The sequence below is a fragment of the Notamacropus eugenii genome, chromosome 4, assembly GCF_028372415.1.
Source record: "Notamacropus eugenii isolate mMacEug1 chromosome 4, mMacEug1.pri_v2, whole genome shotgun sequence".
Lineage (NCBI taxonomy): Eukaryota > Metazoa > Chordata > Mammalia > Diprotodontia > Macropodidae > Notamacropus > Notamacropus eugenii.
Genome location: NC_092875.1, coordinates 261,784,967 through 261,803,948, shown reverse-complemented (window position 1 = coordinate 261,803,948; position 18,982 = coordinate 261,784,967). Strand labels below are relative to the sequence as shown.

Genomic DNA, 18,982 nt, shown 5'->3' with positions numbered 1-18,982 from the left:
AATCGTCCTTGGTTTTACAATGATAAAAGAAAAACATTGAAATTATCCAATTAAACAAGGTATGCAAGGATTTTTTTGTAGGTTTTTTTTTTGTTGTTGTTGTTAAACAGTGAGAGCAAAATAACTTATTGGAATATAAAGATAAAAGTTGAATGAGCATGCCACTAATGGAGAAAAGGGATATTTTCACAGAACCAGTTTGTTTTTTCCCTTCCCCATCTCCATTTGATGTTGATCAAAACATACCATCGGCCATTTAGTTAAAAAAAAATACACATTATGCCTGTGCACATACACCAGTTACTTTATGTACAATAAAGGAATGGGGGAAGGGAATCAAAGAAGAGAGAAAACTATACTGCAGTAGTCAGGATGTGGATGAACCAAATCTTGGTTTTCTAATTGTGAATGTATTGTCTTCCTTGGGAGCACAGTTCTGGAGTACAGTTGTAGATTTTCTTTTTAGTAAGCGCCTCCTGTCTGCTGCTGGAATACATCAATTGTATCTTCATCCTCCATTTCCAACTGTGCAGGTGTGTCTGTTTCATTGATTGGTTGCCCATCAAATCGGAATCTGATCTGCCTCATTGACAAACCCTGTCGTTCACAATAGGCTTTCATTAGTTTGCTAAGTGGTGTGTGCCTCTTAATCTTAAATTGCACCACCGAACCATCTTGCCCTGCCACCTTCAAATTAATGTGGTCGTTGTTTTCAGTCTTGACTCCTTCCTTCGGCTTGTCGTCAGCCGCCGCTTCACAAAAGAGGCACCAGGACGGTCCGCTCCAAGGGAACGGGGGGAGAAGCAGCAGCGGCAGGAGCAGGAGCAGGAGGAGGAGGAGGAGGAAGAGGATGGTGGTGATGGTGAGGAAGAGGAGGAGGAGAAGAAGGACGAGGAGGTGGAGGAGGAGGAGGAAGGAAAGATATTTTAAAGAAAAGAAAGAATACTCGTCAGAAAATGTAAATATTGTTTTTTTTTCAATTTTTAAAACACTTTTATTTAAAGTTTTGAGTCACAAATTCTGTCCTTGCCTCCTTCCCTTTCCTCCCCGCTCCCTGAGAAGGTAAAAAATCAGATATACATTATACATGTGCAATTCTGTAAAACATTTCCGTATTAGTCATTTTGTACAGGAAGATTAGAATAAAAGAAAAAGAGAAGGCGAAAAATAGCATGCTTCAGTCTGTATTCAATCTATATCAGTTTTTCCTCTGGATGTAGATAGTATGCTTCATCATTATTCCTTTGGGATTTTCTTGGATCACTGTATTGCTGAAAATAGCTAAGTCATTCACAGTTTTTCTTCATACAATATTATTGTTATTGTGTACAATGTTCTTCAGATTCTGTTCACTTCACTTTGCATCAATTAATGTAAGTCTTTCAAGGTTTTTTTGAAATCATCCTGCTTGTCATTTCTTACAGCACAATAATCCATTACAAACATATACCACAGCTTGTTTAGCCATTCCCTAATTGATGGTTTTTCCTTTAATTTCCAATTCTTAGCCACCATAGAAACAGCTACTACAAATATTTTTGTACAAATAGGTCCTTCCCACAGTTTTTGGATGTCTTTGGGATATAGACCTACAAATGGTATTGCTAGATCAAAGGGTAGGTACATAACTGTTCACCATTGGGTTAACATGACATTCCATTTGTAAAGTACTTTGTAATAATTTTTAGCCATTCATGGATGCTCTTTCAGAAATTAGGCATTCAAGGAATAGAAAAGAAAAAGATTGTCTTATGGTTGCCGGTACCCAAACAGTTGAGTCTGAACCAGGCCACATGTTCCTTGAGTTTCTAGTCTGTTGCTTAGTTCTCAAGATTTGCAGAAAAAGTTATAGGGAATTGTGGTTCTTGTTCAGGAAATCACTTCACCTATTTACGCTTCTGTTTTATTGAATGTGTGTGTATGTAGTTTTTGAAGATGAAAGGTAATATAATATATTGGAAAAAGAAGTAACTTAGAGTTAGGAGGTCTGGATTCTCAGTCTACTTCAGTATACACATGGGCAAATCATTTAATCTCTCTGCACTTTGCATATGAAATAAGGAGGCTACAGTATATGATTTTTAAGGCCCTTACCAGCTCTAAAATTCCATCAGAATAACTATACACACATATCAGAATTTTACCAGAATTGAATATATGGCTACACATACACAGATGCATCACACACACACACAAACACACACTCACACACACATACAGTCACATGCACATGTATACACACAACAATAAAGGCATCTTGGTAGAGTGGAGTGTGCTGGTCTTGTAGTCAGATAGACCTGAATTTAAATCCTGTCTTTGAAAAAACTTATTAGCAAACATTATGGAATGCAAAATGGATGATTTTGATTACATTAAATTGCAAACATTTTATATAAACAAAGCCAATGCAACCAAGATTAGAAGGGAAGCAGAAAGCTGGGAAACAATTTTTACAGCCAGTGTCTCTGATTGAGGCCTCACTTCTAAAATACATAGAGAACTGAGTCAAATTTATAAGAATACAAGTCATTCCCCAATTGATAAATGGTCAAAGGATATGAGCAGACAATTTTCAGAGGAAGAAATTAAAGCTTACTATAGTCATAAGAAAAAAGTGCTTTAAATCGCTATTGATTAGAGAAAGGCAAATCAAAGCAACTTTGAGGTACTAGCTCATACCTATCAGACTGGCTAACATGACAGAAAATAAAAATGATAAATGTTGGAGAAGATGTGGGAAAAGTGGAACACATGTATTGGTGATGGAGTTGTGAACTGATCCAATCATTCAAGAGGTATTTGGAACTATGCCCAAAGAAAGGGCTATAAAACTGCAAATATCACTTCTAGGTCTGTATCCCAAAGAGATCACAAAATCAGGTAAAAGACCCACAGTTACAAAAATATTTATAGCAGTTCTTTTTGTGGTGGCAAAGAAGTGGAAATTGAGGGGATGCCCATCATTTGGGGAATGGCTGAACCAGTTGTGGTATATGAATGTAATGAAATACTATTTTGCTGTCAGAAAAGATGAGCAGGTGGACTTTAGAAAAACCTGGAAAGACTTATATGGACTGATACTGAGTGAAGTGACTGAACCAGGAGAAGATTGTACCCAGTTAACAGCCACATTGTACAAAGTCCAGTGACTGACTTTGATAGACTTAGCTCTTCTCAGCAATCCAAGGATCTAAGAAGACGCCAAAAGACTCATGATGAAAAATGCCATCCATATCCAGAGAAAGAACTTTGGAGTCTGAACACAGATGGAAACATAGTATTTGTTCTCCTTGTTTTGTTTCTTCTTTCTCATGGTTCCTCCCATTAGTTATAATTCTTTACATCGTAACTGATTTGAAAGTATATTTACTATGAATGTGTAAGTAGAGCCTATGTCAGATTGCATGCCTTCTTGGGGAGGAGGGAGGAGAAGGAGCGGGAGAAAATTTAAAACTTAAAATCTTATGGAAGTGAATGTTGAAAACTAAAGATAAATAAATTAGTTTTTTACCAAAAGAAAAAAGAAATTTATTAGCTACTTTATAAAGCAATTCTTTTAACCTTTCATTGCCCAAACAACTTCCTAGGTGTTATCCAGGAAACAGATTTATTAGGATCTGTAACAGTAGAGGGAATTTCCCATGCTGAAATCACAGATCCTAAACATACATACACACACATGCACATACACACACACACATACACATACATGGTTGTTATCCTTTGTTCTCGAAGAGGACCAAAATGACATCACCATGATAAAGTGAAGTTTCAGTGTGTACGACTGCAGCTGATCAGACCAATATGAGCTTGGAATGCTCTACCACAGATCAGGCACGAATAGTCCATGTGAACATTTGGGGTGGATACTCCAAATTTGCGCATCCTACATTTCCTTTGTGCTGTCTCAATTCTTCTTTGCTACAGCACAGCACCCTTTTCTGATGTGGGCACACCATGCTGAACAGTCCTGTGCCAGTGTCTCCCATGTCGCACAATCAAATACAAACTTCCTGAGAGAGACTTTGAGAGTGTCCCTGTATCACTTCTTCTGACCACCATGTGATCTCCTGCCCCATGCGAGTTCTCCATATAATATTCTTTTTGGCAAGCGCACATTTTACATTCAAACAATGTGGCCGGCCCTTCAGAGTTGTTGTCTCTGAAGCATAGTTTGAATGCTTCTCAGTTCAGTTCAAGCAAGGACTTCAGTGTCTGGTACCTTATCCTGCCAGATGATCCCAGAATCTTCCTAACACAGTTCCAATGGAAACAATTCAGTTTCTTGGCATGGAGCTGATAGACTGTCCATGTTTCACAGGCATACAACAATGAGGTCAGCACAATGGCTCTGTAGACCTTCAGTTTGGCAGTGAGTCTAATACCTCTTCTCTCCCAAACTTTTCTTCAGAGCCTCTCAAACACTGAGCTAGCTCTGGCAATGCGTGCATCAACCTCATTGTCAATGTGTATACTCCTGGAAAGTACACTACCAAGGTAAGTGAACTTATCCACAGCATTCAAAACTTCTCCATTTATTGTAACCAATGGTTCCCCATATGGATGGTGTGGTGGGTGTTGATGGAGCACCTGTGTTTTCTTGGTGTCAATTATTAGGCCAAAATTAGTGTAGGCAGCAGAGAATCGATCCATAATTTGTTGCATCTCAGCTTCAGAGGCTGCATTGAGTGCACAAACCTCTGCAAACAGAAAATCATGCACCAGCACTCCCTTCACTTTGGTCTTGTCTTGTAGCCTTTTCAAATTGAAGAACTTGCAATCAGTATGGTAACTGACCTTGATGCCGTGTTTATCCTCATTGAAAGCATTTGACAACATGGCTGAAAATATCATGCTAAGAAGCATGGGAGCAAGCACACAGCCCTGTTTCACTCCATTGGTGATTGGGAAGGCATGAGTGCATGCATGCACACACACATACATGTGTGTGTTTTCTATGCATATGCATGCATACATATATACAACTATTATATTTGTATGTATACATATATAACCAGTGTCTGTGCATGTATACACACACACATATATATGTAATGCTCCAACTAATTGTTCCATATATGTACATATATATACATTTATATGTGTGTATACATACGAACACATACACACATAAATTTCTATACATATGTATAGGGCAGCTAGTTTGTACAGTAGATAGAGTTAGAGCACTAGACCTGGAGTTAGGAAGACCTGAGTTCAAATCCAGCCTCAAACACTTACTAGCTATGTGACCCTGGGCAAGTCACTGAACCTCTGTCTGCCTGAATTTCCCTATCTATAAAGTGATTTGGAGAAGGAAATGGCAAAACACTCTAGTATCTTTGTCAAGAAAACTCCAGATTAGGATACAACTGAAGCAACAAAATAATTACATACATATATGTATATGTACGTATGTATATATGTGCAATATATGTGTGTATATACACACATATGCACATCTGTATATACCCATAAGTATTTGTATACACATATATTTCACATCATACACATACCCACACAAATCAGAGACAGAGACGGATATATACATATGGATCCACATATAAGAATGTACGCATGTGCAAAGACTAATATGGGAAAACCCTATCATCAGTTCTTTATTGCCCACTCTGAGGGTATGTTAACTATGTCTGTGCTTCTATTAACACCCATAGCCATTGATCAAAAGGGCCTGTTCCTATCTTGAATCCCACACTTTTAGGCTCAAAGTCATTCATTAAAACCCCAAGTCAGTTTGTCACTTCAGTTGTTACCCTACCTGAGGCTTTCCATGTTGTTTGAGATTATGCTTCAATGAATTCTTAATATTTTTCTTCTGCCTTTTCTGCCTGTGATTGCCTCACTTCAGTTCATTATAAGTCAATGGTTTGAATGTTTTGCTCACATTCATTCATTCATCCATTTATCAACTACTGATTATGTACTTACTATCTGCCCAGGGCTTAACTGGGCATTCTATGCACTTGCTCAGCTCAATGATGGGTTGTATTTGAAGAGGGTGGTATTTATAGAGTACTTTACTGTTCACAAAACACTTTCTTCAATATAATTATCATTATCCCCATTTTACAGATGAGGAAACTAAGGCTCAAGGCAATTTAATGACTTACTCATAATTCTATATCTATTAAGTGTTGTAACTGAAGCTCAAGACCAGATCTTCTGACAGAATGACTCTTTATATTATACAACTTTGTGTTCCAAAATGTTGTTACTGTCTAAAATATATACACATATCACATATATGTGTATAGAGAATATATACACATATCATATATATGTGTATAAATGTGTGTATATGTATATATGCATATATACACATATATGTATATGTGTGTGTTGTTTATATTAGTACAAAAATGCAAATATCTCCTACTATTTCTTGGGGTTATCTTGTAGTTCAACAGTATTTTAGAAAGGTTTGTAACTTGTTGATAGAAAGTTGACCTATAAACCAAATAATACTTTTCCAGATTTTCTATATCCATGCCCCCACTGATTCCATGATGGTACAAATTTTGCCACTGGGCATTTTCCTGGAGAATCGGTCACTAAGGACTCACTCCTTCTGCCTGTGAATCAGGGATATCCCTCCCCCAAAGTCTTCAAACACACCATCACAGATGCTATCTAGCTTGGGCACAAAAGCAGAAGACTCAGCTTTGGGATGGTCTGTGAGAAGGGGCTACAGAGAAGAGATACAGATAGCTTTGGTCATCAGGAATGAGCATCCTCTGAAGGGTCATGGAGAATTTTGCTTGATCTCATTCTTTTTAGTCATAAATATATAAACACTTTCCTATGGTACACAAGCTCTAAACTGAAAGAAGACCCTTCCCCACAGTGTGCTGCCAAACTAATATCTAATTGATCATTAGGTCATTGGATGATAGATTTAAAGCTGAATGAGACTTTAGCAGCCACCTAGTTGAAGCTCCTCCTTTTTACAGATGAGGACCTTTGTAACCCAAGAGGTTAAAGGACTTGCCTGACACCACACAGGTAGTAAGTGTTATTGAAGCTCTGATGCTATGAGGACAGCAGCATATCTGGGATAAAATTCAGAGTCAGTGCTAGGGGTAGGTGACTTGGGTTCCCTTTTAGTCTGTTGAAAACAAGAACAAATCAGAAAGTCAAAAACCAGGGTGTGGTAGGCAGCCATAAATGGAGGACCAATGTAAATTTTGCAAGGTAATACAGTTTTTACAGCCCAATGATTTTAAAAGCTATTTACCAGGTTGATTTTTTTTAGTCATTATTGACCTGATCTCATTTGAGGTCGTGGTGTGGAGGGGAGAAAAGGTTTATTTTCTATTATTATCAGTCCTCTAAACAATGTCGTCCTCCCCATGCCCCCTACTTACCAGAAAAATTGCTTCCTTTGTCTGCATTTGTTTACAGCAGATGCCTTATTACAAGCCTGGGTTTTTAATTGTCCTTATCAACACTGCAAACCAAATGAAAGGAGGGGTGGGGGAGCATCGACAATAACAAACACATCCACTCTACAAATATTTAAAAACAGAACTGGAGGAAATGATAAATGCATTTTGAATTTCTCTCCTTTTAGTGGTGAGCCTGGAGGCAGGGCCCCTGTCTCCAGAGGTTAGCTCTCTGGAGCAGGGATAATTATGATTATTTGTGTTTATTATTTTCATACTGTTGCAAAGGACCTCTCTTCTTTCTCTGGCGGATGATTTCTGTTCCAGCCCGACCATTCTTCCTGAAACAGATTTTTCCAGTGTTCTGAAGAGTATTTACAGTCCCCTCCTCCTTCCTCCTAAGATTCTGTATGTTGACTATCAGGGGTTGGCTTGACAATAGTGAAATCTTAGACAGAAGGAGAATCATTTCTATAAACTGCACTCTGATTCCAGAATGAGAATTCTTTTTATCTACATATGCATAAATTTGTATGTGTATGTTTGTTAAATTAGAGGCAGATGTCTCTCATTTTTTTTTTTTTTACCACTAGTAAAGGGGCTAAAACCAAATGTTCTTCTTTTACCTTCTACCTCCTAAAAAAAAATTAGTTCCTCATTTTTGGACATCTCATTTGAAGCCAGTTCTTTGGTTCGCTTTTAAAACCAGCTTCATAAGACCAACCCAGGGCCCTGGTACTATTTTACAATTTTTCTATTCTTATGCTAAAGGGTTAAAGACCTCTGGCCTCTGCAGGACCCAGAATCACTGAAAAGGAAGTGGTTTTTTTTCAGCCACTTAATCCTTAACTCAGAAAACCAAGCTAATTACGAATGAACCGTACTCACTCCACCTTTGTCACTACCACGGCCACATTTTGAACAATACAATGCACTATCTCCTTCGGGGAGAGGCAGAGAGACACTGAATATCTTGGCACCTCCTGGTTTCTGGAAGCAAACAATGTTCTTTGCTTACTGCTGGCTGGAATATGAGACATCAGTATTAAAGATTAACTCAGCATTTCAGCCCAGAAAATATCCTAGGCTACCAGGACAGGGCTGCAGAGTGACAGCAAATGATTGAGGACAAGGGGCTCCAGTGAATAGGGTATTAGGATCTGATGGAGGGCCCAGCTGAGACAGCTGGGGGAGGGAAAGAAGGAAGGTCATGAGGACTCTGATGGAGGTCAGAAGGCCTCTGCTTTTAAAGAAAATGCTGCACAGAGTGTGTGAGTGAGCAAACACAAGAGGGAGACCAACTTAAGCTTTAAAAAGGTGAATGCTGCCAAAGGCAGGGTTGGATGACTTACAGGGTAAGAAAGCAACCACCGAGGCTGGAGCCAGAATTGGTTTTAAATTAGTGGCCGTCAACAATTGTAGGCTAGGCTACATCCCATGGAAATCTCTGCTAGCTGCAAATCTTGCTGAAAGGGCTTCTATTCTGATTTTAGAGAAATGAGTCTTGAACAAAGGGCAAGGATAAGGAAAACACATTCTGGGAAAAGATGCAGAGAAGAACAGTAAGACTAGCGTCATCTGTGCCTGAAGATAGAGGGGAAAGAAGAGAAAGGGTTTCCTCTCCATATGTCATCAGGACTGAAATACTACTTCCCTTTTGCTCAGCATGACACAGATTCTGTTATAGGACTGAAGGAAGACCACTGCAGGTTAGAGTTTTCTGTGGGTGTCTCTATGCATGCATGTGGGTGACCATAAGTATCTTTTTCAAACAGTCCTGAAATCACAACATTTTTGAGCTCTGTCATGTTAGAGACTATTGATTTCAAAAGACAAATTCCAGAAATGAGGAACATAAGGTCCGGGGAGTGAAGTTGTGGTGTGGAGGGGAAATGGTTTATTTTTTATTATTATCAGTCCTCTAAACAATGTCGCCCTACCTGTGCCCTTTATTTACCAGAAGAATTGCTTCCAAAATTGCATTTGTTTGTAACAGATGCACCATTACAAGCCATGGTTTACCCAAGGTCACATAGGCTAGGTAATGCCAAAGCTGGAACCAGACTCTCCTCCAAGATGCTAGTTCAATGTTCTTGTCTTACTGATTCCTCAAAAGTAGGGACTCTATGCCTAGTTTGAAAACCAAGGACTGAGTGTAAGGCCATGAAAAAAATTTTGAACTTGGAGTCAAAAGTGTGAATTCTAGATCTAATCATTACTACCTGTGTGACCTTTGACAAGTCATTTCACATCTGTGCTTTTCTTGTCTGTAAAATGAGGATGTAGGACCAGGTGTTCTCTTCAGCTCTAGATCTAAGATCCTATGACATATTTTTTGTAATTGTTTTTAACCAATAATTTCAGTAATAGTGGCTGACATTTATATAGTATTTAAAGATTTGCAAAGTGCTTTAAATATATGTGTGTTTATCCTTTGTTGTTGAAGAAGATCATGCCATCAGAGAAATGATTACATGACTTGCACTTGACTTTGTTTTGAGTGAGGGAGGGCTGTGCAGGTCACCAGCCTCACTTCTCCTCCAGAGCCATCTGAATCCAGTGACCAGATATTCATCAGCATGACTGGAGATGACCCAGGATGAGACAATTGGGGTTAAGTGACTTGCCCAAGGTCACATAGCTAGTGAGTGTCAAATGTCTGAGGTGAGATTTGAACTCAGGTCCTCCTGACTCCTGCACTAGTGTTCTATCCATTGCATCACCCAGTTGCCCTTGTTTTAACTATATTAGCTTGCCCCATCTCTACACTAAGAGGAAAAAGTATTTGGGCAATTTCCTCCCCCTTTGTGACCTTAATGTGTCTACTTATGCTGGTGACTAAAGCCAGTCATCACCCACAGTGAGGCAGCATTTTTACTGCAGTAAAAGAGAATCCAACTACATAAAATGCATAACAAATGATATTCATTTGAAAGCATGATATTGCATTAGTGTTAAGGCCAAAGACTACAATTTATAAAAGCCTATTCACAACTTAGTCACTTTTTGTAATTTGATGTCTTTTCTCTCTTAATTGGGGGTGGCTGGGGGCAGGGGGTGGCACTTGGGATAACTGGACTCCCCTGAGCAACTGTTTCTACAAGGACAATTTTATTCCTACAATTTCAAATCATGAAAATGTCCATCATTTTTACAGGCACAGGGAATCTTATGGACAAATAGAAGACAATTGAAAAATTAATGCTCCAAGTGCAATATGTTCAAACAAGTTAGAGGACCTGATCTACAAATGAGTGCGCTTAATTGTCACTTTCTTTCATATCTATATGTATATCTATCTATCTATATATACACTCACTTACTGAGAACATCGATGTGATTTGTATGTATATAGGTGTGCCATTAAACAAAGGAAGAATTTTAAAGTTGGAAAAGACCTTAGAGATCATCTAGTTGGCCATCACCTCTCCTCTTTATCTTATAGGTAATAAAACTGAGGATTTCAAAGATATTATGTAACTCACTTGGTCAAGGTCACGTGGCTAATGCCTGTGTACTGGTGACTTTTCTTAGCCATGAATTACACTCTCCAAATGGAGACATTTTGCAGGAGTCTGTCTTGCTTTATGTGTTCTGTTCCATAGATTGTTCCTTTGCAACATGTGACAATAGTGAGGAGTGTTCAGGGGAATGATATTCTCTGTCTTTGCTTCCACCCCTCCCACCACTTGTATTTGTCTCTGAAAACTGAAGTATGATCGGTGAGGGACTAGGGAATTCCTAAGCTGTGAAGTAAACTGAGTCTCTGTCTATTTAAAAAAAAAGACTGAGTTCATTAAAGCAATTCATTTTTTTTTCAGCAATACTAATGGCCATTATGTCCATAATCAGATAAACTCTGTGGCAATCCTAATTGGCCGTTAGCCCACATAACCAGATCAAACGCATTGTAGTATGGTTACTTAGGTTTTATAGACAGTGCCTGATTCTCTATAAATAATTATATTGAATTGATTACACAGGAAGATATATTCTGCTGTCAGGATTTGCATCTGATCTAAATCATTAAGCAGGAATTCCAGTGTGCTCTGATTGTTCGTATCAATGAGCAGCCACAAAATCAAAGCCATACTTCTCCTTCTCCCCTCCTCCCGCCCTCAGCTCTGGATTCACATGAATAAGTTGCTGGTGTTATTTAAATAGATCCTAAGACCCAGAAAACTCCTTCCTCCCTTATCTTCTTTGGCTTTGTACTTCAGCATATATGCTATGTTATATTAGGGAGGGTTGAGTTGTTAAAGAAATTGGAATGCAATTAAGCTGCACTTTCCAGATTCCAAAATACATTGCAAATGCCTGAAAAAAATAATAAATGAGAATGACTAGGAGAACATAGGTCAAATAGAGTATTTCCCAAGCTCAGATTTAAAACTACAGAAATGAATTGGAGCCAGAAATGAAAAGAAAGGATAGATTCAATTGGAATATTAGCAGAAAGATTTTAGCCCAGGCAATACAGATCATCAATTCATTTAGTGTCCATTGTCTTCCCTAAAGTATTATCTCTGTACGTCACATTCAAAGTGACCAATATCTTCTCCAACTCAATATGAAGACAAAGAGCTTCTCCGTAAGCACATCACTGTTTACTTGTGTGTGCAGCCTATGATATCCTCCAGCATTATCACCTAAAAACATATGGCTCAATGATACACATTTATTAAGCAACACTGTGTGCAAGCCACTGTACTGAGTGCTGGGTAAACAAAGAAAGCCAAGACACAACGTGACTTCAAAGAATTCACATCTAATGAGTGAGACAACATACAAGCAACTACAGGTATACCTGGGAGGTATTGGGGGTGTGGTTCCAGACCACCTAAATAAAGCAAATATCATAATAATGCAAGTCACATGAAATTTTTTTGTTTTCCAGTGCATGTAAAAGTTATGCTTGCACTATACTGTAGTTTATGAAGTGTGTAACAGTATTATGTCTATACCTTAATTTTTAAAAATGCCTTTTTGCTAGAAGTAAAGGTTAACCATCATCTGAGCATTCAGCAGGTTGCAATCATTTTGCAAGTGGAGGGTCTTGCCTTGATGTTGATGGCTGCTGACCGATCAGGATGGTGCTGAAGGTTGGGGCAGCTGTGGCAATTTCTTAAAATAACACAATGAAGTTTGCTGCGCTAATTGACACTTAATTGGCCTAATTTCAATATTGTTGTGTCTAAGGGAACAGTGAGGCTTGAAGAAAGAGAGAAACAGAGACAGAGACAGAGACAGAGACAGAGACAGAGAGACAGAGAGAGAGAGATGGCGAATGGTTGGTCAATGGAGCAGTCAGAAAACACATATAACATTTATTGATTAAGTTCACTGTCTCATGTGGGCACAGTTCATGGTGTCCCTAAACAATTACAATAATAACATCAAAGATAACTGATCACAAACCACCATACCAGATATAATAATAATGAAAGAAGTTTTACATATTGTGAGACTTGCCAAAATGTGACCCAGAGACACAATGTGAGCACAGTAAATGATATCAATAGACATGCTTGACCCAGGATTGCCTTCAATTTGTGAAAAATGCAGAATCTGTAAAGTGCAATAAAATTAGATAGTACAATCAGTATTTACAGAGGATAAATTGGAGATGATCCACAAAACGAAGGTAGTAGCATTAAGGGAGATCTGGAGAGATTTCTCATGATGGTTGCCATTTTAGCAGGGATTCAAAGTAAGCCCAGAAGCCAGGAGGCAGAGACATTGAAAATACCCAGATTCTGGAGACCGAATGTCATGTGCTATGAACAACAAGAAGGCAAAGTATCAGTGGATTGCAGAGTACCTGGTCAGGAGCCAGAGGTGGGGTAAGAGGGGGAGCGACTCCATAAAATGTAAGACCTTACAGCTTCTTGAGGTAGGAGGAAAGTCAGATTATGAAGGGCCTTGAATAACAAGTTGTAGATTTTGCATTTTATTCTGAGGGTAATGCAATCAAATAGCTATTGGAGTTTATTGAATTTTGAGGTAGCACTGTCAAATATAAGCTTTAGGAAGATTAGTTTGACCCCTAAGTAGAGAAAGTGCTGGAGTGGGAAGAGCTTTGAGGCATGGATACCAACCAGGAAACTATTAGAATTGTCCATGCCTAAGGTGATGAGGATATGCAGAAGGGTGGAAGGAGGGTCAGATGAGAGAGGTAAAGAAAGCAAATTGATAGAATTTGGCACCAGATTGACAATGGAAGTGACTAAGGAGTCCAGAATAAGACTTAGGTTGTGGGCATGAGGGGCTGGGACAATAGTGGTGTCCTAAATGGTAACTGGGAAGTTTGGAAGGTGATAGGGTTTGGAAAGGAAGAATATAAGTCCAGTTTTGGACATCCTAGTTTCATATATGAAGCACCAACTATGTTCCAGGCAGTGTGCTAGGCCCTAAAATAGGGGAAGAGTGATGCAATTTATTCCATGGTTCATGCTCTGTTTTGACAGTTGACACTTCCACTTGATTTAGGTTTAAAATGTAAAATGTTTTCTTTCTTCTTCATTAATATGAGTAGACATTAAGCCTATCATCAGCACCAGCAGCAGAAACTTAACCAATGTTTATAAAGCACCTATTATGTGCCAAGCACTGTGCTAGGGCATGTCACAATCATTAATTCATTTGGTCTTCACAGCAACCCTAAGAGGTAGTACTATTATTATCCCCATTTTACAGATGATGAAACTGAGATAAACAAAGGTTAAGTGACTTGTCCAGGATCACACAGACTGTAAGTGTGTGTAAGGCTGGATTTGAATAAAGGTCATCCTAACACTGGGCCTGACATTGTATCCACTGTACTACCTAGATATACCTAATAAGTGACTTTTCATTCCTATAGACAGATATTTCATTAACATAAGAAATTCATTCTATCAATGGGTGAGATCAACATCTATCTGACCTTAGGCAAGTCAGTTGCCCACTGCCTGAATCATCTGTGAAATGGGGACAATAATAATAGGACCTACCTGTCAGAGTTCTTGTGAAGATTTAATATACTATTGTTTGTAAAGTGATTTGATAACCTATATAAATCCTAGATGTTATTATCACACTGATGTCCTCATTCTGGAAATTGCAATATCTCCCATTAATGAGTTAGCTCGGAGCCCCAGGTCTCTGTTGCCTTTGCTGTAGCACTCTGACATTGACTGCTGCATTTATTTAACTCCTCCTGTCCTTCTGTTGTCTGGGGTGTTTGAAACTCTCTTCTGTTCTAGCTTTCTTTCTAAAACTGTTTCAAATATCTCCTCCTTATCGAACATCCATCTTCTTTCATTTATGGTTAAGCTCAGGTTGGCAAGGCAGACCTGAGACTACATCTTCAGCTTCATTGCTCTTCAGAATATGTTATGTTGTTCCCTCCTGCTTTTTCCTTTGATGACCAGTGCTATCACTTTATCATTACCAAGTGATCAATTAGAAAAAATTTAGAAAGAATATACACTGTTGTTTCTATCTTAGCTATACTGTCTCATGTATAAGGTAGAAAGCTAGATTTTGGCTTTGATTTAGTCTTTTGGTCAGTAATAAAAGGGAATGGAAAGCAACATAGAGCTTTGGATAAGTGAAAGTTTAAAATCAAGAAAATTTGGGTTCATGCCCATGATGTATATTGTCTGTGTGACCTTTCTAAGTCATTCAAACTCTCAATAACTCACAGTGGTCCTCTAACACTATAAATTAGAGATGAAGAACAGATTTCCAGCAGTGGAGGAGGTTTCTGTACAAGAAATTCTATATTGATGAAATCTCAGAGCTGAACCTTCACTCCTCTGCCCAGAAAAACAGGAGGAAAATAACTAAACTCATTGCAGTAAATAAAGAAAGCATTCCTTAACAAAACAAAGATTGTTACAACCACTTTGCACCTTACTCAATTTTCAACTCAGATAATACTCAGAAACATTGGTCTATATTCCCTAGCCTTTGATACATTTAAATCTGATTCTTTAGTTCTTTCAATTTACTGAGTACCCATTATGTGCAAGTCACTATGCCAGCTTCTGGGTAAATAAAGACAAAAACAAAACAGCCCCTGCTCTCCAGGGATTTGCCTTTATTATTTAATCAGATTCTATGTCAGTATTTAAAAATCTATGACTTCATCTGTGTGGGAACACTTGGCAATTCCCTTCCTGCTTCAGTTGAAGGTATCTGTTAGTTTCTGTGTGATTAAAAAAAAAATCATCCCCTGTGGCCAACCCTGTAGTGAGACTCTGATCTTGTCTAGGTTGGCTCTCCGGGCAGCTAGGTGGCTTAGTGGATAAGAGTGCTGGACCTGAAGTCAGGAAGACCTTGGTCAAGTCACTTAACCCTGTTTGCCTCAGTTTTCTCATCTGGAAAATGAGCTAGAGAAAGAAATGGAGTTTATAGCATTCTTTTTTTTCTGGAGGCAAACGATGAACTCTTTCAATTGGCATTTCATTTTTGGCATTCAGATGTTCTGGGTGGTTCTTTTATACGTTTTCTTGCATTATAATTTTCAAGTTGTTTGTCTTGTTCTTTTGGGAGACCTCTGATTCTTAGGTAGCGTCTATGAGTCCTGTCTTTGAGATCAGTATGTTTTGCTTGCAGAATGAACATTTTTTAAATGTTATTGTTTTTTTCTTTTTCTTCTTCTAAAGTGTGAAGGCAGATACATAAAAGAGCAGCTAGCATATCATCCTGATGCTGGTAATTGGAATTTGTGTGTGATGGTTGAAAAGAGTCCTAGATGTGTGGTGGGAATTTTAGCACTATAGTGAATTAAGCTTGAAGATGTGGTATGATCAGGAATAATTTAGCAGGATTCAGTCAGCGCTCAGAGAGCAACATTGTAGAGATAGGTCTGATCAGTTAGAAACCCAAAGGAGGGAGGTACTTTTTAGTACCATGAATGACTTTGGGTGGAATAGTATTATGAAACAGATAAAGAAAAGAGAACAGAAGCTCTTAGAATTAGGACAAGTGAGTCACAGTGTGCCTGCCTGGGAGCTCGTGGTTGAATCTATGACTGGAAGAACATAAATGAGCCTTAAGTTGAGGAAAGTTGGGAGATGGAGAAAAAAAAGGTGGATTCTGGTGGCAGTTGCTCTCCACCTGTGCAGCCAACCATAGAGATTAAGTGTGAGTCCTGGGTCCTATTGCCGTCCAAGGCAGTGTAACTGAGGGTCAATGATAAGACAGTCCTATCAGATGTAATAAAGTTGACTATATCTCCTTCAAAGAGTCAGTATTGAACCTTTGTACTTTTCCTGTAAGGTGGGTCTATTAAACTACCTGCCATTTACTATATTGGTTGATATTGAACAGGTATATTATGGGGTTAGGCTGCTAACCCGATTTTCCTTTCATTTCATTACTAACATAGTAAAAATAGAATCCAGCAAGAAAAAAAAAGGTAGTCAGAAGACCTTGCCAAATACTTAAATGACTTTATGCAAAAGGAGTTTGGGAATAAGGCTGTACTTCTATCTAAAGTATGGAATCATCTTTCTGTAGAATCCTATGGTTGGCCACTAAAATCAAAACTGCATGAAGGGCAACCAATGGGGTTTTAGCTCTAAGGCTCAATGACTACCCAATGGCTCCTAACGGGGCTGATGCTCTGCTACAGTAGACACTCCATCAATTTTACAAGCAGTGGCTTGTCTGCTAACCAGACCAGAGCAAAGTGTATTCCTTCCTCATTTGCTTCTACTTCAAACTATTTTTTTTATATGAGGGAGGCATCCTTCAGCTAGTTCGCTGATTAGTATTTTATTCAGAGATAGGTTGGCCTGTATCCCTCAATATGTATAAGAAGACTTCACTCAAGGGACAAACACTGCCAGTGATGCTTAAATAAAACAGTCCTTCATTTTGGTGCCAATTTAACCATTTCCTGGGTGGCACCATCACCTGGTGGTATGATGCCAAGTACCAGAAATCATTTAAAAGCTCTAACACCTGTGGAGGCACTTTGGCCATGCTTTGTGATTTTAGACCATGAGAATATGATAAACAAAGGCACTAATGTAGTTGCATCCTTCAAGAATTCATACTAACATTTGGAACTGCCGGACATGAAAAATATCAAAGGACCAAATAATGTCCCAGCATCTGGCACCCAGGAGTTATAAAGTATATACCAATGCTCTTAGAGGGTAGGAGTCAAACAAGGAGCTTGTGCTGTCCATGTTAAGACTCAGGCAGAAGTACTGCCCTCTTGTGGAGTGGCACATCAGGTGGAAATATACCTATGTATTAAGCATATCACTGGTGTATATGTATGTGATAATATAAGAAACTATTATACATGTATATTCCATATACATATGAAAAATATCTTTGAACTTTTAAAATTCCTTTTTGCTTTTATAAAGTATCAGCGGAGAAGCGATTGATTACTTTTTTTAGGATGGTTTTGTTCTTGCTGGTTGCATTTATTAATATCATTTTCGTATGTTTATCATTCTTGCATTTTAGAAGAGGTTCACTTTTTGTAGTTATAGATATAGGTTTGAAAGGGATCTTCAAGGCCCTCAAGTCCAGCTCCCTAATTTTACAGATGAAGATACTGAGGAACTGAGAGGTTAAATGACTTACTTAGAATAACACAGCTAACAAGTAAGTTTCTGAGGGAGGATTTGAAATCAGGCTTTCTGTCTGTCTGTCCACCACTCTATCTGGTGTGACTTTTAGCCACCTAGCCATTGTGCAGTTTTGTTTTGTCTCCTTTGAAATGACTTGTGCAAATTACTATGAGTCTAATTGTAGGGTTATGTTGATTGTGATGTTTGAAATGCGTTGTGATGTATCAAATATTTGCTGAATAAAGTTAGATATTCATGTAGCAAAGTCCCTGGGATCAAGGGATGGGGTGCCAGTGGACCCCCCAAATTAAGTGGGATTGAAATCACTGGAACTATGTTAATTGTTAATAAGCATGTACAAAAGGCTGTGGAACAAACAGCTCACTCTTCTCATACCTGAGTTTTTGTGATATTGGGGTAGTAACAATTAAAACTAATGGTACACATTTCTATAGAACTTCAGGATTTTCAAAACTCTTCTCCACACTAATTCCATGATGATGAACAGACAGATGATGATAAAAAGATTCATAAATTTCATTTCACAAATGAGCTAGGGTTATTTGAGTTGGAGAGAACTGATGGAATGAAATTGAAAGGAAGGAAAGAAAATGAACATGAAAGAAAGGACAAAGAGAAGGAAGAATGAAAGAGCAAAGAAGAAAAAGTGAAGAAGGAAGGAAAATGTGGTAAAGAAGAGAGAAGGAAGAATAAAGGAAGGAGGAAAGGGGAAAGAAAGCATTACGGGTAATGATCATAAAAGAAGAGGTCACCTTTGCTACTATACTTAACTGATAATATATACTTGAAATAAATGTTGTGCCACCATTATTGAATATATTATATTTGATTATATATTTTCTAGAAAGATTAATAAAATGCCATTCAAATTATTTCAAGTTCACAAAATATATTCTTTCTTTACCCTGGAAATTTACCAAAAATGTTAGAGTTTGGTCAGTAATATTAGAGAAAGAGGCAAAGTTCAAATTTTATAAT

At 38.3% G+C, this 18,982-nt stretch overlaps 1 pseudogene; it reads right to left on the bottom strand.

The window, feature by feature from the left end:
• Window positions 1-288: 288 nt before the first annotated feature.
• The window catches only part of LOC140502485 (small ubiquitin-related modifier 2 pseudogene), a 65,183-nt pseudogene continuing 46,489 nt past the window's right edge, over window positions 289-18,982 (bottom strand).